The sequence below is a fragment of the Bubalus bubalis genome, chromosome 3 (genome assembly GCF_019923935.1).
Source record: "Bubalus bubalis isolate 160015118507 breed Murrah chromosome 3, NDDB_SH_1, whole genome shotgun sequence".
Taxonomy (NCBI): domain Eukaryota; kingdom Metazoa; phylum Chordata; class Mammalia; order Artiodactyla; family Bovidae; genus Bubalus; species Bubalus bubalis.
The window spans coordinates 104541915-104561515 of record NC_059159.1 but is presented as its reverse complement, the minus strand read 5'-3'; the positions used below and the strand labels follow the sequence as shown (position 1 = coordinate 104561515).

Genomic DNA, 19601 nt, shown 5'->3' with positions numbered 1-19601 from the left:
TGCTTTGGCAATTTGAGGTCTTTTGTGTTTCCATATGAATTAAAAATTTTTTTGTTCTAGTTCTGTGAAAAATGCCATTGGTAATTTGATAGGGATTGCAGTGAACCTATAGATTACCTAGGGTAGTATAGTCATTTTGACCATATTGATTCTTCCAATCCAAGAGCATAGTATATCTTGCCATCTGTTTGTGTCATTTTTTATTTCTTTCATCAGTGTCTTATAATTTTCAGAGTACAGGTCTCTGGCCTCTTTGTTGTTGTTCAGTCGCTAAGTTGTGTCTGAATCTTTGCAACCCCATGGACTGCAGCACATCAGGCTTCCCTGTCCTTCACCATCTCCCAGAGTTTGCTCAAATGCATGTCCATTGAGTCACTGATGCCTTCCAACCATCTCATCCTCTGTCTCCCCTTCTCCTCTTGTCCTCAGTCATACTCAGCATTAGGATCTTTTCTAGTGAGTCGGCTCTTCACATCAGTTGGCCAACATATTGGAGGTTGAGGTTCAGCTTCAGCATCAGTCGTTCCAAAGAACATTCAAGGTTGATTTCTTTTAGGATTGACTAGTTTGATCTCTTTGCTGTCCAAGGGACTCTCAAGAATATTCTCCAACACCACAGTTCGAAAGCATCAATTCTTTGGCATCCAGCCTTCTTTATGGTCCAACTCTCATATCTGTACATGACTGCTGGAAAAAACCATAGCTTTGACTAGACAGACCTTTGTTAGCAAAGCGCTATCTCTGCTTTCTAATATGCTGTCTAGGTTTGTCATAGCTTTTCTTTCAAGGATCAAGTGTCTTTTAATTTCATGGCTGCTGTCACTGTTCACAGTGATTTGGAGCCCAAGAAAATAAAATCTGTCACTGTGTCCACTTTCTCCACATCTTTTTGTCATGAAATGATGAGACTGGATGCCATGATCTTTGTTTTTTGAATGTTGAGTTTTAAGCCAGCTTTTTTAACTCTCCTCTTTCACCTTCACCAAGAGGCTCTTTAGTGCCTCTTCATTTTCTGGCATTAAAATGGTATCATCTGCATATCTGAGGTTGTTGATATTTCTCCCAGCAATCTTGATTCCAGCTTGTGAGTCATCCAACACAGCATTTCACATGATGTAATCTGCATATAAGTTAAATAAGCAGGGTGACAGTATACAGCTTTGACATACTCTTTCCCCAGCTCCAGGAGTTGGTGATGGACTGGGAAGCCTGGCATGCTGCAGTCAATGGGGTGGCAGAGAGTCAGACACAACTGAGAGACTGATCTGAACTTTCCCAGTTTTGAACCAGTCCATTGTTCTATGTCTGGTTCTAACTGTTCCTTCTTGACATGCATTCAAAGAATTTTCCAGTTTGTTATGATCCACACAGTCAAAAGTTTTAGTATAGTCAATGAAGCAAAATAGATGATTTTGGAATTGCCTTGCTTTTTCTATGATCCAGTGGATGTTGACAATTTGATCTCTGGTTCCTCTCTCTTCTCTAAATCCAGCTTGTACATCTGGAAGTTCTCAGTTCACATACTGTTGAAGCCTAGCTTGAAGGCTTTTGAACATAATCTTGCTAACATGTGAAATGTGAATTGTGTGGTAATTTGAACATTTTTGGCATTGCCTTTCTCTGGGATCGGAATGAAAACTGACCTTTTCCAGTCCTGTGGCCACTGCTGAGTTTTCCAAATTTGCTGACATATTGAGTGCAGCACTTTCACAGCATCATCTTTTAGGATTTGGAATAGCTCAGCTGGAATGCCACCATCTCCGCTAGCTCTGTTCATAGCAATCCTTCCTAAGGCCCACTTGACTTCACACTTCAGGATGTCTGGCTCTGAGTGAGTGACCACACCATTTTGGTTATCTAGGTCATTAAGATCTTTTTTGTACAGTTCTTCTATGTATTCTTGCCACCTCTTCTTAATCTCTTCTGCTCCTGGTAGGTCCTTGCCATTTCTGTCCTTTATGTGCCCACCTTTGTCTGAAATGTTCCCTTGGTATCTCTAATTTTCTTGAAGAGATGTCCAGTCTTTCCCATTCTGTTATTTCCCTCTATTTCTTTGCATTGTTCACTTAAGGCTTTCTTATCTCTCCTTGCTCTGGAACTCTGCATTCGGTTAGTTATAGCTTTGCCTTTCTCCTTTGTACTTCTCTTTTCTCAGCTATTTGGAAGGCCTCCTCAGACAACCACTTTGCCTTCTTGCATTTCCTTTTCTTGGGGATCATTTTGGTCACCACCTTCTGTACAATGTTACAAACTTCCATCAATATTTCTTCAGGTACTTTACCAGATTTAGTCCCTTGAATCTACTTGGCACCCCCACTGTATAATCATAAGGGATTTGATTTTTATATATGTATTTTATATATATTTTCTATGTAATCATAAAGAATTTGCCTTCTTAGATAGGTTTATTCTTAGGTATTTTATACTTTTAATGCCACAGTAAACTAGATTGTTTCCTTAATTTCTCTTTCTGACCTTTGGTTGTTAGTGTATAGAAATCCAACTGATAACTGTGTGCAAATTTTGTATCCTGCAACTTTACCAAATTCATTGATGACTTGTAATTTTGGGGTAGCATCTTTAGGATTTCCTGTGTATCGTATCATGTCATCTGCAAACAGTGACAGTTTTGCTTCTTCTTTTCCTATTTGGATTACTTTCCTTTTTCTTCCCTGATTACTGTGGCTAGAACTTCCAAACCTATGTTGAATAAAAGTAGCAAGAGTGGACATCTTTCCTGATCTTAGAGGAGATGCTTTCAGCTTTTCACCATTGAGAAATATGATTTGTCACATATGGCCTTTGCTATGTTGAGAGGTGGTTTCCCTTTATGCCCACTTTCTGGAGAGTGTTTATCATAAATAGGTGTTGAATTTTATCAAAAGCTTTTTCTGCATCTATTCAGATGATCATTTGATTTTTATTCCTTAATTTGTGATGTGGTGTACCACACTGATTGGAGATATAGAAAAATCCTTGCATCCCTAAGAGAAATCCCACTTGATCATGGTGGTGTCATTCAGTCAATAAGTCGTGTTGGACTCTTTGTGACCCCAGGGACTGTAGCCCACCAGGCTCCTCTGTCCATGGGATTTCCCAGGCAAGAATACTGGAGTGGGTTGCCATTTTCTTCTCCAGGGTATCTTCCCAACCCAAGGATCAAATCCATGTCTCTTGCATCTCCTGCATCGGCAGGTGGATTCTTTACCATTGAGTTACCTGGGAAGCCCATTATAAGAGTTAAGCAACCACTAATCTGAAAACAGATGTCCATAACCTGTGGTGGATTCATTTTGATATTTGGCAAAGCTAATACAATTATGTAAAGTTTAAAAATAAAATAAAATTTATAAAGTAAAAAAAAAAAAAGATAGACTAAATTTCTTATACTGGTGGTTTTGGTATACTGTTCCTTTATATTTAATATGAAATACCAAGTAGGACAGAAGGCATGTCTTACCAAACACTGAAAATTTGGAACATTCATGAGTCTCATCAAACACACACCTAGGATTCTGAAAGTATCAGGAGTCTGATGTGCCCTCTGATTCTAGCCATATGTTTACTGGAGAAGACAGAAATGGGAAAAGATTTCAGAGGTCAGAGATACTTTGCCTTTATTTGGGGCAGGGGGAGGAAATCATCTGACACAATTTAGCATGGATATCTGGAGATTAAAAAATAATAAAACTTTAGAAATTATCCTTGGTTATGGATCCAGCCTCTTCATTTTTTTTTAGGGGAAATCGCACTAATATACACCAGAGAACAATGTGAGCATAAGAATGTACAATGTGTTTATGTATTTGGTGCTAAGGAAAGGGGGTTTTAAACATACTTGACCTGAGAAGATGATTTAAAATGCATATTCCTGAACACCATCCAAAGCATCTGGGGTAAAACCATAATACTGTAGCTTAATGTGCTTCTCAGGTGATTCTGATGATAAGTGAGAATTGTCTTCTAGTCTCTATTTTATTGATATCCTCTGTTATTCTAATAATTGTTCCTTTGTATATTATCTTTTTTCCCTACTTGCTCTTCAATTAGAGTTTGCTTTTCTTTAGTGTTCCACTCTTCACAGGATTAGCAGTGGATTTCTATATTGTGCAAGACTCAGTGTGGTTCTTCAGTCTGAAGTTTCATGGCTGTTCTTAGTTCTGGAAAGTTCATAGCCATTTTTACTTAAAATATTGCCCCTTCCCCATTTTCTCCTTCTGAAACTCCCGTTAGTCCTAAATCGAAACTTCAAATTTAGTCATTCATTTCTCCCAGCCTCTCTTTTGGGTTTTATAACTCTTTAACTGTCCCAATCTGATTTTAAATTGGCCATTATATTTTATTGACAGCTTTTCATTTTGAATTGTTCTATTTGGTTGTTGTTCATATCTGCCTGTTCTTTTTAAATTCCCTGGTTTATTTCATGAGGGTTTTTTATTTATCTCTTCAATGATTATAAATATACTTAATTTATAGATGCTTTAGATCTTTACATCTCAGGTTCTTGTGCTTCTTCCTCCCACATGTATCTGCTGACTCTTTCTAGTGGCGAACCACTTCCTTGGTGAGACTGTACTTCTTAATTGTGAGCATATTTTCAGCCAGGTTGTATTTCCTTGTGGAATCCCTGTGTGTACTATACTATTTGGTAGTAACTATCAGAGAAGTTTTACATTTGATTCTTCTGAGAATTCCAGGAGTTTCACTGGTATGAAATATTTCCAGTATCTACATAAATATCCCCATTTGGGGTTCCTATGTTATGAAAATAGTCTAAAATGTGGATTCTAGCTCTGTGTATAACTTAGATCTTTAAATTGCCATTTATCATGGGGAAATTTTTCCCATCCAGATATCTAATCAGTGAGAACTTTGCCAGCTGCTTTTGTCGTGAGTGAATGAAGCATCATAGTCACCTTCTGTAGTGAGAGCAGTTCTTTCTCAGTCCTAGCTTTATGCATGAATTTCACAGTTCTACCTCCTCACCTTTCACAGACCCAAGGGAAAGTTATTCTAGTCGTGTGTTTAAAAACCATGACCCCTAGCTGTTGGGTCCTATCCAACGCAGACATCCTGCTGTGTACTACAGGATGTCTAGTTGGAACTAGAAACCTGCATCAGTCAGGTCTGAAGACTACCAGCAAATGCAATAGAGAATACGTGACCTTTGATACTGGAACCAGAGTTTGAACCGTTTATTATTTATTCTTGAGTAAGCTCTGCTAAGTCACATATTCACTCTAAGCTTTTGTTTTTCTCATCAAGAAAATAGCGATAATATTATTACTGATTATTTCTTACATGTTCTTCATTCCTACAAGAGTTGAAGCAGATTGAAAGTTTCTTTAGAGGCAAGAACCATAGACTATTTAATATTTTCTCTTACAAAACAAATAATGAAATAGTAGTTGATTGAGTGACCTCATTAATTTCCTTTTATTAATGTACATTTTTTTTTTCTGTACCAACTGACTGAGAAAAACTGGTTAGAAAAAGAAACACACCTGAGGTTGGAAGAAATGATGCATTTCATTTCTCAAATTTGCAAGAGTGAAGTGAGGGGCGGACTTACATCTCTGCAGAGTTCCACTCCTTAGACTTCTCCTCCCCCTCTCCCTAGAGTGTGTGTGAGTGCAAATGTATATTGGTTTAGAGGTTCTGCTTGGATAAATGTTTCAGAGCCAATAAATCTGTCACAGTAGCTCTCAGGCTGAGCCAAGGTGAACAATCGCACAGTAATTTCTCCAGAGCCTCAGGGTATACCAGGCAGCACAAGCAGGGAGGTCACCAGATGCCTCCTCACCTTATGCCCAGAAGCAGAGACGTCATCCCACAGGAACAGGAGCTTTCCCCAGATGCTGCATCTACCGTGTGGTAAAATTCTTTGTCAAACAGCAGAGCAATCAGATGTAAAACACAGAGGAAAAAAAGAGAAGCACATAAAAATAACTGGTTCTCACAGTGATTCTGGTGAGTGGTAGACTCCAGGTGAAAATAAGTGCTCATTATGCAAGGCAATGTGGTGGTGTTGCTCAGAAAAGGTTAGTGCATACCCCCTTGTTTCAGCTGCATATGCCATAGACACCCACTCTCACAAAAGCACTAGGTTGTCCATGATGGTTTCATTTTTTGCAGTTTATTTCTAGTAATGAAAAATCTGGAAGAGAATAAAAATTCTCATAAGATAGGAGTTGATAAGCTACATCATACAATGGAGTGTTCTGTAAGTACTCAAATCATACAGATCTCTATACACACAAATGGAAGGTTTCTGAGATATAGTCTTCATAGTGACTGGGAGCGTGACCTTTGGAGCCAGTCTGCCTGAGCTCAAACGCCTGTGTGACACTGGGCAATTAGCCTCCCAAGTCTGTGCCTCAGCTTGTTCACATATAGAATGAGGGTAACGGTAGTACGTAAGCAGTAGAGTCATTGTGAGCATCAAAATGAACTCCTATGAAAAGTGCTTATAACAATCTTGGATTCATATAATACTAAACGAATTATGTGAGCTATTACATTATATATGAGCTATTATGAGCAGTAGTGGTAGTAACTAAAAATAATAAGCTAATGCTAACTGCTTATGTCTGGGGCTTATACTTGTGGGCTTGAAGTGAAAGAGTAGCACTTTCCTTGTTCATTTTAGACCATTTGGATTAGTTACAGTGAACATAATACTTATATTAAAAAGTAATTGAAAGTATTCAAAGTATATTGGATAAGAAGACTGCTGTTTTGAAAGTCTGACATGTAACAAACAGGGACTTAACCAAAATCACAATTACTGAGGGCTGTGTTTTTAAAACATTAGAAACTGATTGATGTAAGCAATCCCTTACACTGAATGCCTTGTGGCTGCATTGCATTGTACACTTAGCAAAATGTTTTCACGTTCATGAGTTGATTCAATCCAACTAACTGGATTATTAATGAATTCCCTTAATCCTGTAAAGTGAATGTTCATACTTATTATTCCAAATAAGGGAAGAGAGAGAGGAAGTGAGACAGTTGGCTGTTGGTTGTTTGGGTTTTGTTGTCATTTTTATTGTTTCCCTGCTCACAGCAAAGCTGGACAGGCTACGAGATTGAAGCTTAGAGTATTAAGGGCTTGCTTAAACTCAGACAACTTCTAGTAATAGAAATGGAGAAAACCCAGGTTTCCCAAGGCAAAGCTCTTTCTACCAAACCATAATTACCCTGTAAACATGCTAGATTTATAATTCTACCCTATACACAGAAACTATCAAGTATTTAGTTTGGTAAGAAGGGGGGATTTTAGTGGATCAGCAGGAGAAAACATCTAAAAAGTCAGTTCCCCAAGTTTATAAACAAAGCTTATGACTGCCCCAGGAAATTATGACCTGTGTGAATGGCAGCTGACAATAGAACATATAGTTGGCTCCTGTCCAAAGCACCCTCAGGTGGGGTAATGCTAATAAGATATGGCCCTAGGGTGAGATGATAAACAGATGAAATTGGTAGAGCCAAGAGTGTAATTAAAGATAGTTGCTTTGGGATGTGGCTGAGGTCACTAAAACAATGAACAAATTTTAAAAAGTAAGCCAAATAGCAAGATAACAATAAGCACCTTTAGTAAGTTGCTTTTCTGTCTGGTTTCTTACCTCTAAAAGAGGTTGGACTAGCTGACCTCTAAGATGCCTTTCATCCATCTATTCATCCATTCAACAAATAGGCATTGAGTGATTTTTGTTTGTTTGTAGATCCAGGTACTAATGAAACAAGTTGAATGAGACAGATGAGGTCACTTTTCTCAAGAAAGAAAAATATCAGTGATAAGTGTTACCCAAAGTATTAAAAATAGGCTGATGGTAAAGAAAGTGATTGAATGAGCAGTTTAGGTGGGTCTCCTATGAAGGATTCTCTGAGGAGGTGACTTTTTACATGAGATTATTGAATGTGCCCTGTAAAAATGAGAGAAGCTCCTAGGCAGAAGAAGGGCTGGTTCAAAGACTCTAAGGAAGGAATGAGCTTATGTTGTGAGGAACCAAATGAAGGATTGATAGACAAGTGAGAACATGTATGGTTCTATAAATCACAAAGACTTTTGGAGGATTTCAAGCAGTAGCAGGGTCTGATTTATGCCTCCAGAAGTTTACCAGGATTGCTCTGTACAAGGCTGAAAGCAGGTATCCCAGGTAAGAAGCTACTGCAGTAGTCTAGAAGAAATACTATGATCTCTTTAAGGTAAGAGTCAAGAAAATACAGAAAATTGGACAGATTTAAGACATTTATGGGAGTAGAATCAATAGTATTTATAGATAAATGGCTTTTGTGGGTTAAGTGAAAGAATTTCAAGGGTAATTGTCAGATCTGGAGCTTGAGCAAGTGGCTGGATGTTGGTGCCATTTTCCAAAATGGGAAGAAAGAAAGAGAGAGATAAGGGTTAGTTAAGATGTGTACAGATAGCAGTGAGTCTGGAGTTCGATAGTGGTCATGCTAAGCACTGGATGTCTATTGAACATCTGTATAAAGATCTGAGAGTAGGCAACTAGAGTCAGGAGTCATGAAAATACAATATGTCGTTTAATTGTGTGTGGCTTTTGTGACCCCATGGACTGTAGCCTGCTAGGCTCCTCTGTCCATGGGATTTTCCAGGCAAGCATACTGGAGTGGGCTGCCATTTCCTTCTCCAGGGCATCTTCCCAACCCAGAGATGGAACCCGAGTCTCCTGCATTGGCAGGATGATGCTTTACCATTGAGCCACCAGGGAAGTCTGGAGATACAACAGAGTTGAAGATAAATGCATGGAGTCCTTAGTGTAAAAATATGAACTAGATGGAATCACCTAAAGAGACCTGATAGACAGTAGAGATGGGGTGAGTAAACAGGATCCTGGAGTACTCTTGACCTTGAGGAGGTCAACCTAATAAAGGAGGAGAGGGAAGAGTGGCTAGTGTGACAGGAGATAGAAACACAACCAGGAAAATGTGGTATCAAGGGAAACTTTAAGAGGCAAAAAGCAATCCAGTGTATTAAATGCTGCTAGGAGGTCTAGTTATAATAACACCAGAAAATCAAGTATTTGATTCCACATGAAGGAAATCATGTTTAAGGATCCAGCTATGTCCATCACTACTGTGTTTCTAGATCTTGAGGACTGGGGGAGGAATTCCTGGCAAATGTATTGTTGAGAGGTCCAGAGCGTTGAATTTAAAGTCTCTATCCAGGACAGCCTAGTGTGACTGTTCCAATATGTAGAAAATCTCAATCATCAAGAGGATAAATAAACATGTGGTTTCAGCAGAATCACTGAAAAAGGAGACGAATGTATATCAAGATAAATGTAATTAATATGTATGTAATTATCTTAATGAGTAGAATGGATCTACATGCAGTGATTACATGTTATACAGAAGTAAGGGTTATATATAAGTTGGCATCAATCCAGAAGTCAAGTTTATAATAGCTGCTGCTAAGTCACTTCAGTCATGTCCGACTCTGTGCGACCCCATAGATGGCAGCCCATCAGACTCCCCTGTCCTGGGATTCTCCAGGCAAGAACACTGGAGTGGGTTGCCATTTCCTTCTCCAATGTGTGAAAGTGAAAAGTGGAAGTGAAGTCGCTCAGTCGTGTCCGACTCCCAGCGACCCCACGGACGGCAGCCCACTGGGCTCCTCCATCCATGGGATTTTCCAGGCAAGAGTACTGGAGTGGGGTGCCATTGCCTCCTCCGTTATAATAGCTATCATGTAACTATTAGATTTTTCACCTCAACAGTTGATGTTTCAGTATGTGGCAGAAACTGAAGAATGATTCTTCTATTGGTTAGACTGCCTTCCTGTAGGAAAATAATTTATAAAGCTGACTAGGGGTAGAAAGAGAATTCTGAGGACGTAGGTCAGCAAGAACCAAACAGTTCTACCTTAAGATGAGTAAGAATTTAGTAGTGAGGAAGAATTTGATAAGGAATATAGTGGGGAGACAGAGTTGAAGTTGCAGACAGAGCAGGAGATGTTTTAGGAACCACATATCTCACACTGAATTTGTTTGTGCTGCCATAATAGAAATTGTCTCAGTTTTCTCAAGACTTCAATTTTACATAAATAAATACATTGTATGCTTAGAGAAAATCCTGTAGGACCTGACATTTAGAAATCTCTCAATTAAAAAGCCAACGCATCACCCAGTTATTCTACAGTGCACTTTACAGTCAACAAAACAAATCTAAGCACATTGAGCATCCAGAATTTATTTTAACCTAACCTTAAAAAAACCTGTGGCGGATTCATTTTGATATTTGGCAAAACTAATACAGTTATGTAAAGTTTAAAAATAAAATAAAATTAAAAAAAAAATAAGTACAGAAAACCAATGATTACTTGACAGTTGAAGAAAGACTCTGACATAAAAGACAGAGATATCAAAATGGAAGCAAGGAAGAAAGAAAACTCAAAAGAGACAGCACACTAAAAAGAAGAAAACTTTAATAGAATTATACTTAATGACCTCGGAAAGAGAAGATAAACTATTGTTAAAACAAGGTCAGGATACTATTGAAGGAGGAGACAGACAGAACAGGCTCCATCTTGAAAGCAGGACTCCATCTTGGGCCAGACTGTGGACTTTGAGCTACATGCCCTGTATCTATGGAAACAATATACCAACTGGAAAACCAGACCCCCCGGATGGAAGAGCCCCAGGACTTGTACCTAGACTCTCCATCACCTAAAAGAATACCCTAATTATCTGTGTAACCAAATAGAATCATAAATTCTATTTTGCTTATTGGGGTATGACCACAGGCCTATTGATGATTGTCCATTGTTAACTACTGAGGCTTAAGGCATATGAATCACGGGTTAACTTTGATTGTATCTTTCTTTTCCTTTGTTCAGGCTAGTTTCAGAGAATTCGGGGAGGTGGGTTTGAGCACATACAATTAGGGTATATAAGGTTTTCACAAAAACTAGTCAGGGTCCTTGGCTACAACACTATGAAGAAAAAGGAATAAGCAGACACTTTTATTAGCATAATAAAGTGTTTTAAAAATATAAATTTTTAATTTAAATTCAAAATTACATGGATAAAATATGTTTATATATATATGGAAAATAAAATATCTCAAAATTTTTTAAAAATAGAAAACAAGGTTAAACTAGAAGGTTGAAATCAAGAGGCCCAACATCCTATGGTAACAATCCAGAAGAGAAAAATGTCAAAAGGAATGTTACAAGAACATTTTTTTGGACATGCAGAAAAGTCCTATTGAGCACCCAGCACAATAAATGAGAAAATACCAAGTTGTAAATTTTAGAATATTAGGAAGATAGTAAAAAAACAAAGGGAAAAAAACAAGTCACAGATAAACCTAGAATAAGAGGGCAGTGAACACCATATCCAGTGCTATCAAACTAGAATACAAACATTTTCTGACATTTAAGATCTAGAAAGTATTTCTCTCCCATGTACCTTTCCTCAAGTCTTCTAAAGGTCTTGTTGTTATTCAGCAGCTAAGTTGTATCCAACTCTTTGCAACCTCATGGACTGCAGCATGCAAGGCTCCTCTGTCCTCCACTATGTCCAGGAATTTGCTCAAATTCAAGTCCATCAAATTGGTGATGCTATCTAGCCATCTCACCCTCTGCCACCCCCATTCTTTCAATTTTTCCCAGCATCAAGGTCTTTTCCATTGGGTGGCCAAAGTGTTGGGGAGCTACAGCAACTTTCCTTCCAATGAGTATTCTGGGTTGATTTCCTTTACGGTTGACTGGTTGGATCTCCTTCCTTCCCACTAAAGCAATAAGATTCACCAAGAAAGAAGAAATGATATCCAGAAATCAAAGAATCAATACAGAAAGGAGATATAGGAAATTCCCCAGAAAGTAGTAAAAATAAACCCTACTATGACAGCAGAGACAGCTGTAGTAAGTAAGCAATCCAGATGAATATGAGAGGACAGGGGCATACTGGAGAAAGAACTCTATTAAAAAAACATTTTTTTTTTAATGTTTAAAAATTCTTAGACTAATTTATCCATTATTGTAAACAGCCAAAATAAAATACATATTCAGTTAAAAAAAAAAAACAAAAAACATTTACCAACTGCGTATCTGGTTCGCTTGTTTAGAAGTTTTTTCCAAAGGCTGTATTGCTGGAGTTGGGAATGTGGATGCAGAAGCCAGACTGGCCAGGTTCAAATCCTTCCTCTGCCACTGTGGTCAGACAGATAGCCTCCCTGTGCTTCATGTTTTCTATCTATAAAATTGGGTCATAATGTACTTACCTCGTAGTTATTTCAGAATGGAAGAAAATATTTTCAAATGAAGTGACTGACAAGAGATTAATCTCAAAAAGGAAAAAAAAAAAAAGAAACTCAATCAAAAAATGGGCAGAAGACTTGACAAACCAGTATGTTACACTCATACATTGTTCTCCTAATCTATGTTAATGAAACTATATATTTGTATGGAAATCTGCCTTTCTTCAAGATTTATGTCAATCATTTTATGGCCCAGGATGACCACCTGGTGCCAGGGTTATCTTGAAGGAGGAAACAGCCAGAACAGGCTCCATCTTGAAAGCAGGACTCCATCTTGGGCCAGACTGTGGACTTTGAGCTACATGCCCATGAATATGTCTATGAAAATGACATACCAACTGGAAAACCAGACCCCCTCCTCGCACCCAGGGCTCATACCTAGACTCTCTGTCACCTAAAAGAATACCCTAATCATCTGTGTAACCAAATAAAATCATAAATTTTATTATGCTTATTGGGGTATGACCACAGGCCTATTGATATTTGTCCACTGTTAACTACTTAGGCTTAAGGCATACGAATCATGGGTTGACTTTGAATGTATCTTCCTTTTCCCTTGTTCAGACTAGTTTCTGAGAATTTGGGGAGGTGGATGAGCACGTACACTTAGGGTATATAAGGTTTTTCACAAAAACTGGTCAGGGTCCTTGGCTAAGAGGAGACTCTGCCTTGGTGTAATAAACTGCACTCCACTATCTGCATTGTCCTTCTGAGTGAGTTTGTTTCCCGGAATGCATGGCTACAACATTTGGTGCATTGGCTGGGAAATTCAGTTTGAGGAGACAAGTCCCATTTGGGACTACTCAGAGGCCTTGTGGCTTGGATCTTCTAGAGGGGGAAGGCGCCTCACCTTTCCGGAAGGATTCTGTTTCTCAGCGCCTGGACCTTTAATGTTAGCAGGTAGTGGATGGCAGCAGGGGAACTGAGCACTCAGGTGAGGAGGAACCCACCCAGTAGGGTGGAAGAGGGGGCCTGATCATCCCCCTGGGAGGGACTAGAAGGGGTATGGACCCACAGGAGCCTAGAATAGGCAGGTGGTGGTGATTGCTTGATACACAGGTTGACGAGCATGTTAGGGTTTAGGAAGAAAATTCGTGAATGTTATTTAGGAGGTGGTGTCCACGCCATCTTGGGGAAAATTATTACCAAGCAATCACCAGGGGATTATTAGGAGAAGAAACTTGGTCTTTGTGTGCTCATATTCTGCTCTCCCCAAGGAGGTGTCCCATCTGCTGTGAAATTCTTGACCCCCTCAGAATTGTCAGGCTAGAAGGAGAAGGAGTACGAATTGGCTTTTCTGGAGACAGCCTGGGACATGGGATATTTAACCCATCTGTGTTTTCATCCACACCTGATCAAGCCCACCAAGGCAGAATGGACTTTAAAAATTTAAGAGAGAAACAGTCTTGGACCATGTGGTGTTCTGCTTCAGTCGTGCTGACCAGCAGGTAAAGACACGCCAATCCCCTTTCTCCCTCTGGGATCTGGCAGGTAAGGCTCTTCTCACCCCAATTAGGAAGGAGGCAGAATGGCAATTTAAGTGTTTCATTGAGTGGAAATATCAGAAGAACATAGGGTACTAAGAACTTCATAGGCAGAATGAAAAGGAAAAGTAGAAGAAGGTCCGAGAAGGTAAGCAAGATGGGGGAAGTGAATCTAAGGCAACTGTATTGGAGTGCAGGGTTAAAACTTTAAAGAAGGGATTTGGAGGAGACTATGGGGTGAAGATGACGCCTAACCGCCTCCACATACTCTGTGAGGTCGAATGGCCCCTATGGGAAGTAGGATGGCCACCATAGGACACCATGAACTTAAAAATAGTGGAAGCAGTCTATACAGTAAGTCTCAGGAAAGCTGGGACACCCAGATCAATATCCATATATTGATTCATGGCTAGGGTTAGCTCAAGACCCTCCTCCTTGGATGAGGTTCTGTACCCAGAAGGGAAAGGGGAAAATATTAATGGCACAAAAATTGACTGAATGAATAAAAAAGAAATTCTACAGGATTTGGATGGGGATGACCTGACTCCTCCCCTATACTGGATAGTGACGTGCCTGCCTCCCAGTGCTCCACCAGGACTGGAGGCCACCTTAATGCCCAGTGCAGGGCCAGGTGAAGTCCCTGCAGCAGCCGCTGCCCCTCCGCCAGCTCTCCCGGAGATTGTAGAGCCACCATTTCGGCAGGCTCTGATCCCAGCGATGGAGACCTCTGGTCAACGCCCCCAGGATTCCACCTCAGCTGGACTTCCTAGATTGTATCCACCTTTCCTGGTGAGTATTGATGGAAAGGGGGAAGAAAACACAGGAATTAGAGGCTGCGCTCTGCCAAGGAACAGGGGGAAAGAACCCCACTACAGATGCCCCTCAGAGAGCTACAACAGCCTCCAGTTCAGGAAGCATGTGGGCACTACCATCCTCCCCCTGTAGCCTATTATTACCAGCCATTTTCCTCTACAGATATATTAAACTGGCAGAGGCACACTCTACCATACTTGGAGGAGCCACAAGCCATGATTAGGCTAATGAAGATTATTTTTCAAACCCACCACCCTACCTGGGATGACATAATCCAACTACTAGTCTCCCTTTTCAGCACTGAGGAAAGACACAGGATCCTAACTGAGGCCAGAAAATGGTTAAAAGAAATAGCACCTCAGTGTACTGCAAACCTGCAGCTGTGGGCAGAACTAGCCACCCCCAATGAGAGGCCCACCTGGGACTGTAACACAGAGAAAGGGAGGGGCCACCTGGAGAGATATCGGGTGGCTATTTTACAAGGTGTTGAGAGGGGGACCCGAAAACCTATAAGTAGGGCAAAACCCTCCACAGTGATTGAAAGGGAAAGCAAATCACCCTCTGAATTCTATGAAAGACTGTGCGAGGGCTGTAGACTTTATACACCAATAGATCCAGAGGCTGCTAGGTCTCAGATGGTGATAAATGCAGCCTCTGTGTCTCAAGCCTACCCCAAAAATGTCAGATGGGGGGGACACCAAGTTACTCATGAATTTTTATACATCCCTGAATGCCCAATACCTTTGTTGGGAAGAGACTTGCTGTCTAAATTGGGGGCACAAGTGACCTTCCCCCCCTCCCCCTGCGAAAGACCCACTCTTCGCATGGGCTCAACCACCTGTTTACTCTTCCTCTCGGTAACCCCTCAGGATGAATGGAGGTTGCATGATCTCCCAGAAGGGAAACTGGATGGGCTAAACAGTTGAGACAGAGAGAGAGTTAACTCAACAATTCCCTGAGGTATGGGTGGAATACAACTCCCGCTCCCCCCCAGGCTTGCAAAACAAGTCCCACTGGTAATAGAACTCAAACCCAGTACAATTACATCAGCACCCGCCTTGGGCCTGCCAGACCTTGCTAAGCCGTTTACTCTTTACGTGACTGAAATGGACAAGGTGGCTATGGGACACGGGACAGACCCATGGCTTATTTCCCAAAATGGCAGTACAATGTTGCCACCGGGTGGCTGGGATGCTTATGGGAAGTTGCTGCAGTTGGCTTACTGGTCTGGGAGGCAACCAAGCTGACTTTGGGCCAAGATTTGATCGTAAAAGTCCTGCATGAGGTCAACAACACTCTTCTGCAAGGGGACCCCCATAAATGGCTGTCGACATCCCAGATTACTCAATACCAGGGACTGTTATGTGAGAACCCCCATGTTACTATTGAGCCTTGTCAGGCCCTGAATCTGGCCACTCTCCTTCCTGTGGAAGAAGGTGGGCCCTCACATGATTGCAAGGAAATATGCCAGCAGCCCTGTCTTGAGAGACCAGCCAATCCTGGACCCAGATTTGGTCCTGTACACCAACGGCACCAGCTTGGTGAAACAAGGACAGTGATTGTTGGGATATGCAGTAGTCATGGAAGAAACCATTGTTGAGGCTAGCTCTCTGCCATCACACTGGTCTGCTCAATGGGCTGAACTATATGCTCTAGTTCAGGCCCTCCAGCTGTCAAAAGGCAAGAAGACAAACATTTACAGACTCCAGGTATGCTTTTGCCACACTACATGTACACAGGGGTCTATATAAGGAGAGAGGCCTTTTGACAGCTAGTGAAGAACATATTAAAAATAAGGAAGAAATTAAGACCCTATTAGATGCTGCCTGGGAACCAGAAAGGGTTGCCGTCATACACTGCCGAGGACATCGAATAAAGGATACCCCCCGGGCTTGGGGAAACAGACTGGCAGATAAGACCATTAAACAAGCAGCCGAGGGCTGGGGAGTGACAAGTGAAGCCCCTGTTAAAGCTCTCATATTGGCAGAGCTGCCTGAGCTAACGCTGGACTATCCAAAATACACTGAAGCCCAAAACCGACTAGCCAAAGCGGAAGGGGCCATCAAGACTGAAAAGCGATGGTGGGAATTGCCAAGTGGCAAATTATTGGTACCAGAGGAGCTGGCACCCACTCTGGTAAGCCAAGCACACCAAGCGACCCACCTAGGCCATGATAAACTGGAAGAGCTAATCTGAAAATATTTTTGGTTCCCCGCCTCTGTTCCCTATGCGGGACAGAATCTCAGAACTGCACTGCCTGCTCACAGGTCAGTGCCGCCTCTCAACACAGAAACTTCTGGGGACTCAGCTAAAAGGCACGCTGCCCTTTGAACACCTGGAAGTGGACTTCACTGGAAACCTCATTGACACTACCGTTACCTGCTGGTCATGGTATGTATGTTCTAGGGATGGGTAGAAGCTTTTCCTACCCGGACTGAAAGAGCATCAGAGTAACCCAGTGCCTGCTTAGGGAGAGAGTTCCCAGATTTGGATTTCCTATCAGCATTGGATTGGACAATGGCCCAGCTTTCATAGCTGATTTAGTACAAGTAAGCAAAACTTTAAACATCAAGTGGAAATTACACATAGCATATGGGCCCCAGAGTTTTGGGATGTGGAAGGAACCAACTTAAAGAGACACTCTTCAAGTGGATCATAGAGACTGACTGCTCCTGGGTGGACTTGTATCTGACGACTCTGCTCAGACTCAGGATGACCCCATGGTCCCATGGCTATTCTCCATGTGAAATGGTGTATGGGAGATCCCCTCCCATAATAAAATAGGTGTCAACAAATTTGCCTCAGGTAAGGGGAGATGAGATTTCACAGCAGTTGGAACAACTGGGTAAGGTAATAAATCAGGTAACTAACTAAGTTTGTACAAGAAAGGGTGTCATTCCCCCTTGGGGAACAGATTCATGAATTTGTGCCCAGGGATCAGGTGTGGGTCAAGGGCTGGAAACACAACTCCTTGGCCCCACATGGGAGGGTCCATATACTGCTGTTCTAACCAGCCCTACGGCAGTTAAGGTTGCAGGTGTCACCCCTGGATCCACCACATGAAGATGAAGAGAACATACCACGCAGACCCAGAAAATGCTGAGTGGACTGAGCAGAGGGACCCCACTGACCCTCGAGAGACTAAGATCATCCTTAAGAAGAAGAAGGAAAGGAAGATCCCAGACGAGCCTCTTCAGGATGAAGCCGCATAATCAATTCCTGCTGCTTGGCCTCATCAACGTGATTTTGAATTAAACTTCTGTTTCAACTCAGGACAATGTTTTCATTTCATGGACACATTCCTACGCGGACTTCCACAACACCTCCAACTGCTGGGTATGTGGGTATGCCTCTGTCTGTGATGGATGGACTTCCTTGGTGGGTGTCACCGCTCTGCCAAGGAGATTTTAAACCACTCTGCTCTTTTCTGGGACAACAAAAAGAGACTTTCCTTCCTCTTGTCAATCATAATCTCTCCTTGCTTTCTTGGTGTAAGCCAGACCTACAGTCATTAGATTCGGGTCATGGGGCTACATTTGATGTAAACACCAGTTTCATAGACGTAACAAAAGCCTATACCTCATATTTAAAGAACAAAAAGGGAAAAAACTCCCTGACCAGCAAGGGAGGACAGGCCTCTAGGTATGTTGGACAATTCTACCAAGTCTGGGATGAATATTTCTGGATGACCCCAGAAAAGTGTCAATTAATTACTCCCACTGCTATATGCTGGGAACAAAAAGAACAAAGGGTAGGGTTCAGTGACCGTCCATTAGACCCAAAAGAACTAAAATATATGGGGTATCTATCCCCTGAACCATGTAAACAAACATTCGAAGTCACATACCACGCCAACCAGTCCATCCATTGGCCAGGCTCTGATTGGAAATATAACCCTGGAATCCGCTGGGTGGTGCCCAATGGAACATAATGGCTTTGTGGGCTTAACCTTTGGCCTTGGTTACCAATCAGCTGGGTAGGCCACTGCACACTGGGATTCGCTTTTGCCCATGGCAGCATAAAACCTAACCTACAAAAAGCCCCGGTAAATCTACCTTATTTACGTGCTAGGTGGACAAAGTCTGTGTTTCAGTGGTATGAGTATATTGCTGCCTTATTCGTACCTTCTATAGGGACAACAGATCTTATGATTAAAGTAGAAGCCTTGACTAATTTCACAAAACAGGCCCTCCTAGAAAGTGCTAAAGCCATCCAAGCCTTAAATCAAGAACAAATACAAATGAGAAAAGCAGTAATTCAAAATAGAATGGCTTTGGACATGAAAAACCAGGTAAAAGCAACGTCAAATGAAAACATTCCTTTTTGGACTTCAGTCCTATCTTGGGTGAAAGGTGATTGGTAGAAAACTATATTTATCATTGTTATAGTTGCTTTGATAGTTCTGCTTTGTGGTCCCTGCACTTTACAAAGTATTATGAACTTTGTAACCCAAAGGTTGGTGTCGTTCTCCCAAATTGGTGGTCAGAGAGCCAATATATCCCTATGAAAAATGCTCATACTATGAGTTAAGAGCATCAAGAGGGGGAATGAAGGAGGAACCAGACAGAACAGGCTCCATCTTGAAAGCAGGACTCCATCTTGGGCCAGACTGTGGACTTTGAGCTATATGCCCTGTATCTATGGAAACAACATACCAACTGGAAAACCAGACCCCCCAGATGGAAGAGCCCCAGGGCTTGTACCTAGACTCTCTGTCACCTGAAAGAATACCCTAATTATCTGTGTAACCAAATAGAATTATAAATTCTACTATGCTTATTGGGGTATGCTAAGCTGCTGCTAAGTTGCTTCAGTCATGTCAGACTCTGTGCGACCCCATAGATGGCAGCCCACCAAGCTCTCGTCCCTGGGATTCTCCAGGCAAGAACACTGGAGTGGGTTGCCATTTCCTTCTCCAATGCATGAAAGTGAAGTCGATCAGTGGTGTCTGACCCTCAGCGACCCCATGGACTGCAGCCCACCAGGCTCCTCCATCCATGGGATTCTCCAGGCAAGAGT

The 19601-nt window shown here is 41.5% G+C and overlaps 1 long non-coding RNA gene across 1 annotated transcript in view; it reads left to right on the top strand.

Annotated features, from left to right (window-relative positions):
* The window catches only part of LOC123332828, a 170109-nt gene extending 152255 nt beyond the window's left edge, over positions 1 to 17854 (top strand). Inside the window, exon 3 of the long non-coding RNA XR_006549897.2 lies at positions 17608 to 17854. This is a non-coding gene — a long non-coding RNA (uncharacterized LOC123332828). The remainder of the gene's footprint in view (positions 1 to 17607) is intronic.
* The last annotated feature ends 1747 nt before the right edge of the window (positions 17855 to 19601 follow it).